The 14,760-nt window shown below is 41.1% G+C and overlaps 1 protein-coding gene across 1 annotated transcript in view; it reads left to right on the forward strand.

Moving 5' to 3' along the window:
- Window positions 1-10,821: 10,821 nt before the first annotated feature.
- Window positions 10,822-14,760, forward strand: part of SMARCAL1 (SWI/SNF related, matrix associated, actin dependent regulator of chromatin, subfamily a like 1) — a 78,302-nt gene continuing 74,363 nt past the window's right edge. The window contains exon 1 of the mRNA XM_044669430.1: window positions 10,822-10,908. The gene's annotated coding sequence lies outside the window, so the exon portion shown is untranslated. The remainder of the gene's footprint in view (window positions 10,909-14,760) is intronic.

A 14,760-nucleotide genomic window follows, 5' to 3' on the forward strand; every position in this document is an offset into this window, starting at 1 on the left:
CTAGCTCAGTGCCTCTCATAGATAATGCTTAGTAAATATTTGCTGATTGATTGATTAATTTTAAAAATTCACTCCAGACTTAGGGTACTGGCTTGTCTTTGGGATCTGCCTTGAAGACTGGTTTAGCCTTTGGCCTTATTAGTTCTTGGAAACAAGGCAGATGACATTTCATCTATCATGAAGGCTTCCCAAAGGCTGTATCTAAACATAGGGACTCATAAGAAGGATTACTCACTGGTTTTGATTTGCAAGAATTGATATATGGCAAGGCTGGGAGCCAGTGTTTCATGAATCTTAAAGCCCAAAATAAATGCCAGCTATTATTATTTTTGTTATTGGAATTATTTATAATAAAGACAACTACACACACACACACACACACACATACACACACACACACACACACACACACACATTCATTTCATATTGTCTTTTAGCCAGGTTACTATGGCCCCTACAGCCAGAGCTAAATGATCATTCGTCTCTCCTGCACAATTAACATCTCCAAAGTTCCAGTGACTCAAATTGGCTCCACATAGCAATGACCACATTTAGGTGTTTCATAGCTCCCCAATGCAATTAGATGATGCTATCGACAAATCCTTAGTTAAACGTATAGGGTTTAGGCTTGTCCATGTTTGTGTTATTATTGCTACTCTTTCCTTCTTTAATTGCTGCTGGATCTGAGCTATCTGAGTCAGATTCACGTCACACTTCCACACTGAGGGATTTCTAAGCCTCATTTATTCATTAAGACTTGTCCAAAGCACCCCAAAGAGCATTTTGTGCCAGGAAACATGTGTTCCTGTCAAATTTATGCTTCTGCACCAAACCAAATTTAAAAATCCTGCTCTTTATATGAAACTTCTTTCATTTAATTAATCAAAAGATCCTTGACATTTCAGACTCTCTAGTATCTGATTACTCCTAACATGACCATTGCCGTCTTTTTCGATAGCCCTGTGCCATGTTGACATAAGTGACACAGGAAAGGTCCTTGCCTACTGGGAGTTTACAGTCTAGTCCACAACACTCAAAGACAAGAAAAGTCAGTATCACAAGTGAATAAACATCCAAAAAGCATTTGAATTCATTAAGGAAATTGATAGTTTTTATATTTCTTTTCAAACAGAGGACAAAGTTTGTGAGATTGGGGACAGGGAGGAGGGAGGGAAGGGGAGTCCAGGGATCTCCACTTTATATGGAGGATCCAGCAGGGGTAGAAGGAATTTGCTATGAAAATTGAAAGACCAGATGTTTGTGCCTTAAGCCTAGAAGATTTAAGTATGTTGATGCTGGGCTGTTCGCTACACAAATCAAATTGAGATATTGTCCCTACTCTTTAGAGAGCTTATAACAGGAAAATAAAAAATGCAAATGCAAGCATGATTCAACCAACTGTCATGAGGAGGGAACTGACTTCCTGGAGACAAACTCTGAGGACCAAGAAGAAATGTGGCGTGGAGGCCAATTCTCTTTTGCAAAATGATCTGATTGAAAGCTCAACTCACAGTTGTGTATTATTATGCCAATGATTAGGAAGTCCCTTACTGTAAATTACCTAAAAAGCATCCTCTTAATTGCTTTATTAGGATAATTTACCCTCATGATGAATGGGACAGTTCTTTCCTCCTGAGTTAGCCTGATGGTGACATCTGCCTGATATTGATGGAAATTGTTCATGTTATTACGAATAGTCAACCTTACCAATGTAATGACGGTCATTGTCTGCCTCCATCAGAGCAGATGATCTCAGGACTTCCATCATAAGCCTGACCAGAATGAGAGATGTCTCTTTATCTTTCCTATAGATAGAATACGTTTGTGAGAAGGGCCCAGGGGTAAAACAAAGAGAAGAACATTCTGTTTGTGAAGGATATAAGATATTGGACTATATTATAGGTATTGAATTTCTTTCCTTGAAGCTTTGTAAGAATTTCTGAGTATATGGAGGCAGGAGAATGGACTAGATGACTTATTGAGTTTAGCTGTTGAATTCTACAATTAACCTTTTTGTTTTTTTTCCTTTTTCTAGAACAGAAGTGAGACATTGTTCAAGGGACTTGGATCTATGTGGGGAAAAAACATGAATAGATGGTCATATAAGTAAAAAGCCAAATGGATCCTTTTAAAAATAAAAATTTATTATTTTTAACCATTCCCTTTTAAAATTAAGAACAGGGAGCTTCAAGATCTATTCAATGAATACACTACATAGTCAAAACCAAGCTTCATTCTATTTTGTGGTCTTTAATAGAGATGGGAAAGAAAAATAGAGAGGTCTAGAATGCAAAAATGGACAAATCATAGATTTAGAACTTGAAGGGATCTTAAAGGTCACCAATGTCAATGCCTTCACTTTACAGCTAAAAAAACACTAAGAAATGTTAAGCAACTTGATTTAAGTTACACAGGTAGACAGTTACACAGATACAACAGAGACAGGATTTGAACTAAGATCCTCTGACTCCACAGTAAGTCCTCCCCCTTATTGTACCATGTAACTGCTCCAATATAAAAAGGGAAACAAAGAATGAGATGGGGAAAGAAAGAAAGAGCTACAAAGAGAGAGAGATATACCCAGCGATACTATATATGCGTAGAGAGAGAGAAGGAAAAAAGTGACACGGCACAGAATAAGTCAAAGAGCCTCAGATACAAAAGTTCTTGGAATGTGATGTTCCATCTTTGGAGAACAGAATATTACAAAAAGATTTTAAAATCTTGAGTTGTGGGGCAACTAGGTGGTTCAATCAATAGAGTTGGGAGGACCTGAGTTTAAATCTGATTTCAGGCACTTGCTAGCAATGTGACCAATACTTGTATTGATTCTAAGACAGAAGGTAAGGGTTTGTTTATTAGGAAAAAAAAAGAAAGAAAAAATCTTTAGTTGTGTTTTTACAACTATAGGAATTCTATCTCTTGGTACTTGCCTATAATCTAGATTTAAATGAGATCAAACTCTGATCAAAATAATAATCTGATCCAAGACAAATCCAAAAGACTCCTGATGAAAAATACTATCCACCTCCAGAGAGACAACTAATGAACTCTTGAGTAGACTGAAAGTTTTTCTTTCTTTCTTTTTTCTCCCTTCCTTCCTTCCCTCCTTCCTTCCCTCCTTCCTTCCTTCCTTCCTTTCCATTTTGCCTAGGCCAATAGAGGTTAAGTGACTTGCCTATAGGTATTAGGTGTCTGAAGCTGGATTTGAATTCAGGTCTTCCTGACTTCACACTGGATGCTCTACTCACTATGCCACCTAGCTACCATTGATGCCAGTGATGGTGAAGTACTTCAGGACCATACTGGTTATAGTAACTGGAGTTATTTTGCCTGGAGAAGATCCATGGAAGCCATGGTAGCTATCTTCATGTCCTTGCAGGGTTGTGATATGGATGAGAAAATAAGCTTTTTCTGCTGGGCATGAGGAATAACTGCTTAAGAATGAATAAATAGAGGCAGATTTAGGCATGTTGTAAGGGAAACATTCCTAACAATTACAGATTTCTTCAAAGTTGAAATGGGCAGGTCACATGTCCCTCATTGCTGAATGTCTTTAAGCAAAGGCTGGATAACCATGTGTGGCTGTTGTAGAGGAGAGTCCTTGTTGGGGTTCAGGTGGGATTAGATGGCCACTGAGGTCCATTTGAACTTTATGCTTCAGTTGTTCTCTGTGATTCCTTCTCTTTGTTTTACCAATGTTTCGACCCCAAATCCAATAGATCTACTCCTGCTACATTTGCAATCCCCAGACTCTGAATGTAATCTCCTTAACCATTTTTGTTTCAACTTTGTATCCCTAGCAGGGTCTTGAACATAGCTCAATAAATACTTGTTAGATTAGGCTGCACATCTGGTACAAAAATTCTAATGAACTCAGGACCATCAATCAGGGTGGAAGCTTGACATAGTCCCTATCTCTTTCTTAATCCACTTTTGTTCAGTTTCCATGGTTCTTAGTATCTGGAGGTGGGCCAGGGAGAGGAAAGGAGAAAATGAGGGAACTATAGTATTCTGAGTATATTTGTTGGAAACAAACAATTATGCTTCCCCAGCCTAGTAAGATGAGTATTGATAAGAGCTCATGTTGTTGGGAGATCAGGGGTAGAAAAATTTGGAAAAAAATGGTTGGATTCAATAACTATCTCATAATTGAAATGGTGGAATGGGTGAGAATGTGAAGGATTGTTGGGAGTGATTTTTGGAAATAGGTTACCTGGATAGTGGGTTTTTAAAAAAATATTTACCATTTCTTTTCTCTGCTTTAGGAAAGAAACTAATAAAGTGACCAAAGGCAATAGGAGGGAGGAGGGAGGAGGCAGGAGGCAGGAGGGAGGAGGCAGGAGGCAGGGATGGTAAAATGATCAGAGAAAGCTCATGTAGAATCAAAAGGTGCACAGCAAAAACACAAGAGATTCTGTCCTTTTTTGATTTCTTTAGGGAGAGGGGATAGAAGTGATAGTGAGAGACAGAATTGTTTGATTCTAGGCAATTAGGTGGATGGTAACAGAAAACCGCTATGGAAGGTGGATTTCTTGGCTTATCAACCTCTGTGCCTTGGATATTTAAATGCCTTTGCAGGCAGTAGAATCAAAGGATCACAGAATCACAGGATTTGAGCATTAGAAGGGACCTTAGTGACCATCTAATATAATCTACACATGAAAAGAACCCCCTCTGTACCTGACAAGTGGTCATCCAGTCTGAAGACCTCCAAGGAGGGGAAACATAGCACCTCTCAAAGCAGCCCATTCTACTATTGGAGAGCTGTACTTTTTAGGAAAGCTTTTTCCCCCTGACATCAAGACTAAATTGGCCTCTATTTCTTTCACCCATTGTTCCTGGTTCTGCTCTCTGGAGCCAAACAAAGCAAGTTTAATCTTTCCTTCACATGAGAGCCCTTCAAATACATGATGAAAGTTATTATGCAGCCCCTGAGTCTTTTCTGAGATAAATATTTCTACTTCTGTCAGCCAGTCCTCATGTTGACATGTATTCAAATCCCTCTGCCATCTTAGTTGCCCTTCTCTGGCTACTTCTCAGTTTATCAATGTCTTTCTGAAATGGTGGCACAAAGAATGAACACAATTCTCCGGATGAGCTCTGATGAGAGCAGGTTACCATACTCCCCATTATTAGAAGTTATTCCTCTGGGGCACAGCCCAAGATTGCATTGGCTTTTTCACTTGCCACTTCCTAATGCTGAGCTTACAGTCTATCAAGACTCCCAGATCTTTTTCAGAACAACTGCTCTCTAACAACACTTCCTCCATCTTGTGAGGCTGATGTTTTTGTACCCAACTATGAGACTTTACATTTATCCCTCCTCAATTTCATCTTAATAGATTCTGCCTAATACTCTAGTCCCTTTTATCAAACCCCTTTTGGATCCTGACTTTGTTATCCAATGTGTTAGCTTTCCTTTCCAATTTTAGGTCCTCTTCAAATATAATCTATACAGGGTCAAGTACACACTGTAGGAATTCTCTATAAGAGATGGCCCAGGAGATTGAATCCAAGAACCTTGGAACTAGCCGTGCCTCTCAAAACATTGATCTTGCTTCAAGCCCAGGTCTTTAAACCATTATCTGGAGGGGCATATAGGTAGATTTGAGAGCCAGAGCCAGGTCTAGAGATGGGGATCCTGGGTTCAGATTTGGACTCAGACACTTCCTAGCTGTGTGACCTCAGGCAAAAAATAGCATGTAAGACAAATCACCACCACCATCTTGACCACCATCATCTCAGACCCTAATGAAAATAGCCCTGGACCCTGGACCCAAGAATCTTAGGAGCAGCAATGCTTCCATCCTAGTGCCCTCAGACATCATCCTAAGAAGCAGCCACTATGGAGATGCATTCTGGCAACTGCTCTTGCTATTACCATAGCTACTGAAGATCCAAAAAAGAAAGTCCTGCTACCAAAGTCACCAGCACTATCAGGTGGTTTCAAAACCAGAAACAGGTGTGATTTTATCAGTGGAAATGGCATGAAAGAAAAGGTCCTTACAATTGGCTTTCTTTCAGCATTCTAAGTATCTTGGGACCTTTCCATCTGACTTACAACTGAAATCTTTCACATGAGTTGTCTCCCCCATAAGAATGGGAACACTTCCAGAGCAGAGACTGTTTTAATTTTTCTATCTGTAGCCCCAGTGCTTAGTTCAATGCTATGCCCATAGTAAGTGCTTAATACATGTTTTTTTCATCTTTTCATCCATCTATTCACAACTGCTCTTTGAATTCAACCATCTAGCCAATTTTGAATCTATCTATTTGACTGTCTAATCCATATTTCTTACCAAGAATTGTATGAGACATTTCATCAAAAGCTCTGCTAAAATCTGGAGCAGCAATATCTACAATTTCCCTTCATTTATTCATTTACCTATCCTGTCAAAAAAAGGAAATGAGGTCAGTTTGACATGACCTGTTCTAGAGGAAGCCATCCTAGCACTTTGTAATGACTACTTCTCTTCAGAGAAAGAAAGGCTTGCTAGCCATTTCATTAATGTTAAATTCTAGAATTTTCCCACAAGTCAAAGACAAACTCGCTGATCTAGAGTTTGCAGGTTCTCTTCTCTTCACTGAGTGTGTTGTTTAAATATTTCTGTATCATGGCTCTCTTCTTGCTCATCTGACTGGTCCTATTCAATCTCCTTGGTAGGATGTATATCCCCCTTACCCACTGCATAAGTGTACCTCAAGGCCTTCTCCTCTTCTCTCTCTAATCTCTCCTGGTGATCTCATTATTAGCTCCCATGGATTCAGTTCTCATCTCCATGCAAATGACTTCCAAATCTCTGTGTCCAGCTCTCATCTCTCTCCTGGGTTGATTCCTTCTCTGCCCAAATATCCCAGAGGCATCTCAAACTTACCGCCCCAAATTGAACTGGTTATCTTTCCCTCTGGATGTTCCACTCTTCTTAACCCTTTTCCTTTTTTTTTTAATTTTTAAGTTGTATTGCATTTTTTATTTTAAAATTTATTTGTTTGTTAAATTAAAATTTCTGGGTGTCTTCCTCCCTCCCTCCCACTCCTCTTGCACTAGAGAGGCATCATTTGACATATATGTATATATACTATGTCTTGTCTCTTTCAGTTCCTTCTCTAAAGGTGGAACTACTTTCCCCTTTCTTTTTCCAGTTATCACGTTCATAATTTAGGATTTATCTTCTATTTTTCACTCTCACTCACCCCCCCTCCCTCTATAGCTAATCAATTGCCAAGTCTTATTGATTGATCTTTTATGTCTATCCTCTTTTCTCTTCTCACATTACAACCACTCTCATTCAAATCCTGATCACCTCTAACCTGGATTATCATACAAGCCTCCTAATTGATCTTCCTGCCTGTGGTCTTTCTATCCTCTCCAATTTCTCTACATACAGCTACAAAATTGATATTCTGTAGCATGGAGTTGCTACCCTTTTCTAAAAGCCTTGGTGACTCCCTGTTGTATTGTTTTTAGGATAAACCACAAATGTCTTTGTTTGGCATTTAAAGTTGTGCCCAATCCAGCTCCAACATCTCTTTTAAGGCTCATTATACATTCCCTCCCTCAGGTACCCTAAGATCTGGCCTACTGTTGTTCCTTGTGCATTTCCAGCCTCCTTATCTTTGCATAGTTTCTCTCCATACTGGAAAGCTCTCCTTTTTTACCTCTTTTCCTTCACAGAACCCTGAGGAATCTCCAGGTTCCTTTAAGGTTCTACTTAAATGCCACCTCCTTCATGAATCTTTGCTGATTCTCCAGGGTGTTACTGTCCCAGTCCAAGTAGTGTATTTATTTTGTATGTAGTCTGTATTAGATGGTGCCATACTGCACAGAGTGCTGGATCTGAAGTAAAAAAGACTCCATCTTCCTGAATTCAAAACAAACAATACTTACTAGCTGTGTGGCCCTGGGCAAGTCACTTAACCCTGTTTGCCTCAGCTTCCTCATCTGTAAAATGAGCTGGAGAAAGAAATGGCAAATCAGTCCAGTATCTCTCCCAAGAAAACCCCAAATGGAGTTGTAAAGAGTCAGATACGACTGAAACAACTGAAGAATAACAAGCTTTGCTTACCTATCTGTGAACATGTTTCATGCTTCTAGTAGAATGTATGCTCCTTGAGGGCAGGGTCTATTTCATTTTTATCTTACATCCTACTGGAGAGCCAACCCAGATGTGATAACTCCTTGAGGTCAGGACATTACAAAAAAAAAAAAATCTTTGTACCCTTAGCACCTGACATGCTACTTAGCACTGTGTCTTGCACATTATTGGAGCTTAATGAATGTTTGTCTAGTTTAACTGGATTTAGGATTAAATTAGAGAGGAATAGAATCATGAAACATCAATTATACATCAAAAACTCACTTTCTTTGTACTACAGTAAACTTTCAACTCTCAAACAAAAGGAAGGACATTGTTCTGGGAGTTAGTCCATCTGGGTCTCAGTCCTTACTGTGACACTAATCAGTTGTTTGACCTTGGATAAGGTGCTCTATTTCTTGACTTCCTCATCCATGAAATGGGAACTAACTTATCTCAAATGCCATTCCTTCTCTAAAAATCGGTCCAAATGCCTATGCACGTTTCCTTTATTTCTCAGCTGGATGTCAAACTATTGATAGTTGAGTTGAGACATAATAGTGTGAGAAATAACTTGATCCCTCCCCTATTTTAGTAGATGCCTGACCATCTTAAACCAATAATTTTATCCCTATGATTAGTTATTTATCTAGTTTATCTAGATAATTTTGATAGATAAAATAAGGCTAGATAAAATAAGGCTAGATAAAATAATAAACTAGATATTATCTTGTTTAATGTGATTCTATAGGAATTGTGATCAGTTATTTATCAACAAAAGTAATCAGAAGCAGTAAGCCATAGTTCCACTAATAATGCATGATTGAATAATTATTAGGGACAAGTCTTCTTAGAAGTTCCATGGCAGAATAGATGACCAAGTTAGCCATTGTGGAAGCCCTTTTTTGGAGATTTTTTTTTTTAAATCCTTAACTTCTCTCTTAGAATCAATACTATGTATTGGTTCCAAGGCAGAACAGCTGTAAGGGCTAGGCTTGTCCAGGGTCAAACAGCTAGGAAGTATTTGAAGTCAGATTTGAACCTAGTGTTAGGGTCCGTTTCTATGACCACCGAAGGAACACACAAAGACAATGCAATACAAGCACAGAGAAGTCTTTATTCCTAGCTAGCTAGGGGAGCTCAGCCAAGGAGCTCCAAAGCAACATAATCAGAGTGGAGTTTAAATACATTTTTGAAGCTTTAATCTAGTACCTATGAATAGAATCAGGGTTTCAGTTCAATGCTCAAGAAGGAACAAGACTTTACTCTAGAGATGAAAGGACTCAGTGTTTTGGTCCGGTGCTTAGACTTAAGGAGAACAAGACATTACATATCAGACAGGTATGCAAGGTGGGAGTTGGTTGACTGGTTTTAGTTTTAATCATTTACTTTACTTCACTAGGACCTTCCATTTCTAGACCTTTGAGACCTTTAATGAAGAGGCAATGTGGTTCAATGGATCTGGAAACAGGACTTTGGTTCCCAAACTGGCTTTTCCACTTATACTTACAAGACCAACTTGGGCTATTCACTCTACATTTGTAAAATGAAGAGTTATGACTAAATGAGTTCTAGGGTCCATTTCAACTCCAACTTTTATGATCTTATGATCCTTAGAAGTCCATCTTTCAGAGAAGATCATAGATTGGGACCTCAGAAATCATCTAGTCCAGTCTCCTCACTTTGTTGATGAGGAAACAGAATCTGATAGTTTAAGTGAGTTGGCCAGGGTCTCACAGCAAGGAATCCATATAGTAGCGTGTGGAGTGGAAATTGAGGGGATCTTGGAAATTTCAAAAGCCTGGGGAAATTAATCATTTAAAATATAATGCTTTACTGAGAGGGAGATGGGGAGGGGCAAGCCATAGACCCAAGATGCCCCCAAGGAATTACAGAGAAAATGCAGGGAACTGCCTCAAGTTATTGAACCAAGACAGATGCCCAAAAATTCATAAAAAAAATCCCTTACTTATAGGAAAATCCTGATGCAATCAAGTCTCCTAAATGGGATAGTCGGAGAAAGAATGTTGAAAAGCTTTACAGTGACTTTACAATGAACACATTCAAGTTAATTAATAACTTCAAAAAATTGGACAACAGCTTCACAATGGATACATCCAAGCAAATCAATATTTTAAAGAAATGATCAGGAAGTTGGAGACAAATTCAAAGAGGAGAGTTCAGGACTGGATTACGTAGGAGAGGCTGATGAGAGGATCAGTCAAGCCATTGGGCTAGACCTCCAGGAAGAAGTTTCAAAAATCCAAATACAAAATACAATAGGATAGTCTTCTAAGACAAAAGGATCCTTAAGCTTGGTATTCAGGATTTGATGACCAGTACTTCAGGATCTAAGGCCATCAGCATACGATTCCTGCCTTTTTGGGGCAGTTTGGGCAATTCCCAAACAGACTCACTTAAAGTTGTAAAGCTTTTGTAAGAAAATGGGTGTATGGGAGGGTGGCTGTGCATTCTCATGCTGCCTGCTTCCCAGTGGTAAATTGTATGAACTACAACTCCCAATATGCAACACTGCACTCCCATCCGTTCCCAGCCCTCATTTAGGACGCTATGCCTATCTCCAGCCTAGTCGCACCCAGAACCACAAATCCCAGAAGTCCTTGCCTGGAACCTTCGGTTCTCGCGGCTCCTCGCTTCCACAATTAGCCTACGAGGCGGGGCCGCACTGGCTCTTGGGAGTTGTAGTTCCTCGGACAATCGCCGCCCAAGGCGGGGAGTCTGATCGGTCTGGAGCTCCGGACAGGGTCCGGGTGCGTGAGCGGGGGACGTTGGGCTGCCGCAGTAATGGAGCAGCGGAGCTGAGCACCAGGTATCGAGTGTTTGAAGGCCAGACCTAGCCTGGGGGCTGGGGGGTGACGGGGGACCCTCAGGCAACAGGCCAGACGCGAAGTCAGACACCGGATATAATACCCACCCAGAGCGAGGGGGGAGCGGGAAGTGCAGGGTGGACTAGACCAACTGCCTGGGAGGGGAGAGCCGAGGCTAGTTGAATCCTCGGAGGGGCGGGGGCGGGGGCGGGGCGGGAGCAGGGGCGAGGAGAATATGTTCCTGAAGGAATTCTAACCCTGGGCAAGGAGGGCCTCCTAGCTTGGGAAGGAGAGCATCCTAGGTGGGGAAAGAGGGCATCTTAGCTAGGGAAGAAGGGCCTCCTAGACGGGGAAAGAGGGCGTCCTAGATGAGGAAAGAGGGCGTCCTAGATGGGGAAAGAGGGCATTCTAGCTGGGGAAGGAGAGCCTCCTAGATGGGCAAAGAGGGCATCTTAGCTGAGGAAGGAGAGCACAGAAGAGGAGTGGGGGTGCTGGTCTCTAAGCATCCCCTCTAAAGGACTGGTTTTTTAAATAAGATTGCTATGGATCACTTCACTATTTTGTGCTAGGATAGTTGGAAGTGCCTTTATCACAGGATCAGACTTCAAATCCCAGGTTTACCACTTAATTGCTGTGTGACCTTGACAAGTCACAGCCTCTCTGAGCCAGTTTTTTCATCTGTAAAATGAAGGATCAGGACTCCTACTTCCAAACTGATGGGACTGTGTTCCCCTTGAACCTTTTGTTAGCCTATGCACTGGCTTCTCACAACTAAAAGTATTGTCATTCAGTTGTGTACAACTTTTTGTGTCCCTTTGCACCATAGCAATCCACAGAGTTTTCTTGACCAGAATACTGGAGTGGATTTTCATTTCCTTCTTCAGTGGCTCTATTTGTCAGGCAATCAAAATTTAAGTGACTTGCCCAGGATCACACAGCTAGGAAATGTCTAAGGTGGGATTTCAACTCAGGTCTTCTTGGCTTCAGGTCTAGCACTCACTGGATACAGTGAGCCATTGAGCTGCCTCTTACAACTAGAAATAGAGACTGGTAACCCAGCCAAAGAGCCACTGAAACAACAACAATATCAGAGCAAGAAGAAACTTTAGAATTGTTAGTTTCGTAGATTTAAAGCTAGAAGGGACCTTTGCAGTCATCTACTTCATCACACAAACACGCTGATTTTACAGATAGGGAAACTGAGTTTGAGCCAAGGTCCTCTGACTCGAATCCCATTCCCTTATCCTTTATTATAATGCCTATCCAACATTTCCAAAACTCTCCTTCCCATTTTACATATGGGAAAATTGAGATGCACAAAAGAATATGACAGGGACATACAGCTAATAATAGACCCCCCAAAATTACAAGACTTAGAGCTGGAAAGGATCTTAGAGTCACATAGTCCAACCTTTCTCATTTTACAAATAAGAAAGCAGGGGTAAAGTGAGACTTGCCCAGGAAATGATTCTAGTACTTGAAGAATTTACAGGGGGAAATGACTTGTCCAAGGTGATACAGATTAAGTTCCCTCTAAATTTGTGAGCCTAAGTAGTAGAAGCAGAATTTGAAGATCCAGGTCTCCTGACTCCTAGAACCCTACAGGCCAGATGGGAGATTAAAGCTAAATAATGAAGGGGGGGTGGTGGTGGAGAAGGGTAGAATCCAGGTGCTGGAAAGAGCTTCTCTTTGGTGACTGCTATGAAACAAAAGTAGCTTGCTTTGCATATGAGACACCTGCTTCCCCCTCCTTCCCCTCACTCTTCAGATTCTTAGAGGTAGAAGATGGCCAGTCAGGATTTGTAAAAACCATCTCATTTCCCTCTTTACATATGGATGTGTCCTATTGGCCCTAGGGAACCCTATTGGACAAAAGGGTTGAGGTTTCTTTTTTTGGCTACGTGTACTGAGTGAAGAGAAGCTGGTTCCTTGGAGGGGAGGAGAAGAGAGGGTAGGTCAGTGACTTGATTGTTGCCTTCAGAGCTTTGTTGCTGTGTTGTCTGTGAGGGTGAGCTGGGGCATTGGTGCTGGTACCCAAGGCTATGCTGGAGCCTCTGTGGGGAAAGGTTCCCTTCTTCAGTCATGTCTTGCAGCTGTAGGACACTGTTGTGGCTCTTTGTATTGGCTTAGCCCAGTGCCATAGACAGAACTGATTTATTTAGCGCTGCCTGATGTTGAAAGGATTGAATGAGGATGTGTTAATTTTGTCTGTAATTTATCTAGATGCTCATTTATTTTTGGCTCCTCTAGGTTGGAAACAGGCCTTTTTAGCAGATGTTACACCGGAGTGTGTTGTCTTTTCAGCTATTTCAGACTAATCTCTTCTCCTTTTCAGCTTTCAGTTCCTTCTTTCTCCTTATATGTGGTGATTCTCTGTTATGTAGCCCGACTTCCCCTGTGCAGTGGATTAAGTGAATGCAATTATTCCAGCCTTTGTTGAGCATCTTCCACTCTCTGCCAGGCATTGGCTAGAAAAAGCCCAAATGAGACTGTCTGTGCTTTAACCGACCTTACTTGCTATTGGAGAGAGATGAGTGAATTCATGAATGAATGAGAAAAGATGCCTTTTAACCCTTTGTGCCAGTTATAGCCATAGCATTTGTCTTTCAGAGACCTCATATTCCAGGGGTTGGTGGGATCTCTGGGGAGTTTTGGCCGGGGAAATCACTGAAGCCATTGGACGGTGGTTGTATTGATTTGATGACCATTGAGTAGGGATTCCAGACCATTCCAGCCTCCATAGGAGCTGGTGCTTGGACTGTTTTTGGAAGACTTTCACCAGGAAAAATGAGGGAGCTCCAAACATGGCAGGCCCACAAAGATGGGAAACAGGCAATGCAATGCCATGTGACCCCCATATGGAGAACAGCTCACATGCCCATTTCATGGAGCTGAGAATGTCTGAAGTAGAATAATCGGCAATTGAACTGCCAAGATGAATGGGCGCCAGAGTACTCACTTTGGAAGAATTTCATTAGCTGACATTTACTTAGAGCCTTTAAAGTTTGCAAAGGATTTTACATAAATTATCTCATTGGAAACTCACAACAATCCTTTTGGTCTTTGATTCAGCAAACATTATAAGTAGAGCTAAATGCTAAAGACTGGGGAGGGGGGAATGTTTAGATTTGACTCCTTCCTTGTCTTCAGGGAGCTTAAAGCCTACTGAGGGCAGGAAAGAAGATAAAGAGATGACTAGAATACGTAATATTTCACTACAGAGATGCAAAATAAATTGCGAAGGGTCCAAAGGAAAGTTTGGGAAGAGCATCAGGGAAGACTTCCTGAAGGAGACTCCCAGGTCTGAGTGTGTTGTTTTCTTGGGGCGATGGTAGGGGGAGAGCTGTCTAGTTTGGCTAGAAATGTATATAAAAAGGGAAATTATACATGGCAGAATCCTGCAAAGATGGAGAACTTTAGGCTTTGGAACAGACTAGGGGCATTTTACTATTTCCTCCAATTGTATTAGGCAGCTACTGGATAGAGCAGTGGGCCTGGAGTTCCATTTTAGCCTCAGATACTAGCTGTTTGTCCCTGGCCAAATTGCTTAACTGCCATTTGCCTCAGTTTCCTCAACTGTAAAAAGGGGTTAATAATAGCACCTACCCCTCTAGGGTTATTGTGAGGATCAAATGAAATTATATTTATAAAGCACTTAACCCAGTGCCTGGCACAGAGTAGGTGCTTAATAAGTGCTTATTCCTTTCTCTTTCTATGATCTGGAGTCTATAGACACTAAAATATGTGACCCTATGTCATACATACATCATTGGAGTCCCAAAAGAAATGCATATCAGTCTGGAATGCTCCTTTCAAAGTTCCTCAGACAGAGTCCAGGTGACCGGCAGATGGAC

The sequence above is a fragment of the Gracilinanus agilis genome, chromosome 3 (assembly GCF_016433145.1).
Source record: "Gracilinanus agilis isolate LMUSP501 chromosome 3, AgileGrace, whole genome shotgun sequence".
NCBI lineage: Eukaryota > Metazoa > Chordata > Mammalia > Didelphimorphia > Didelphidae > Gracilinanus > Gracilinanus agilis.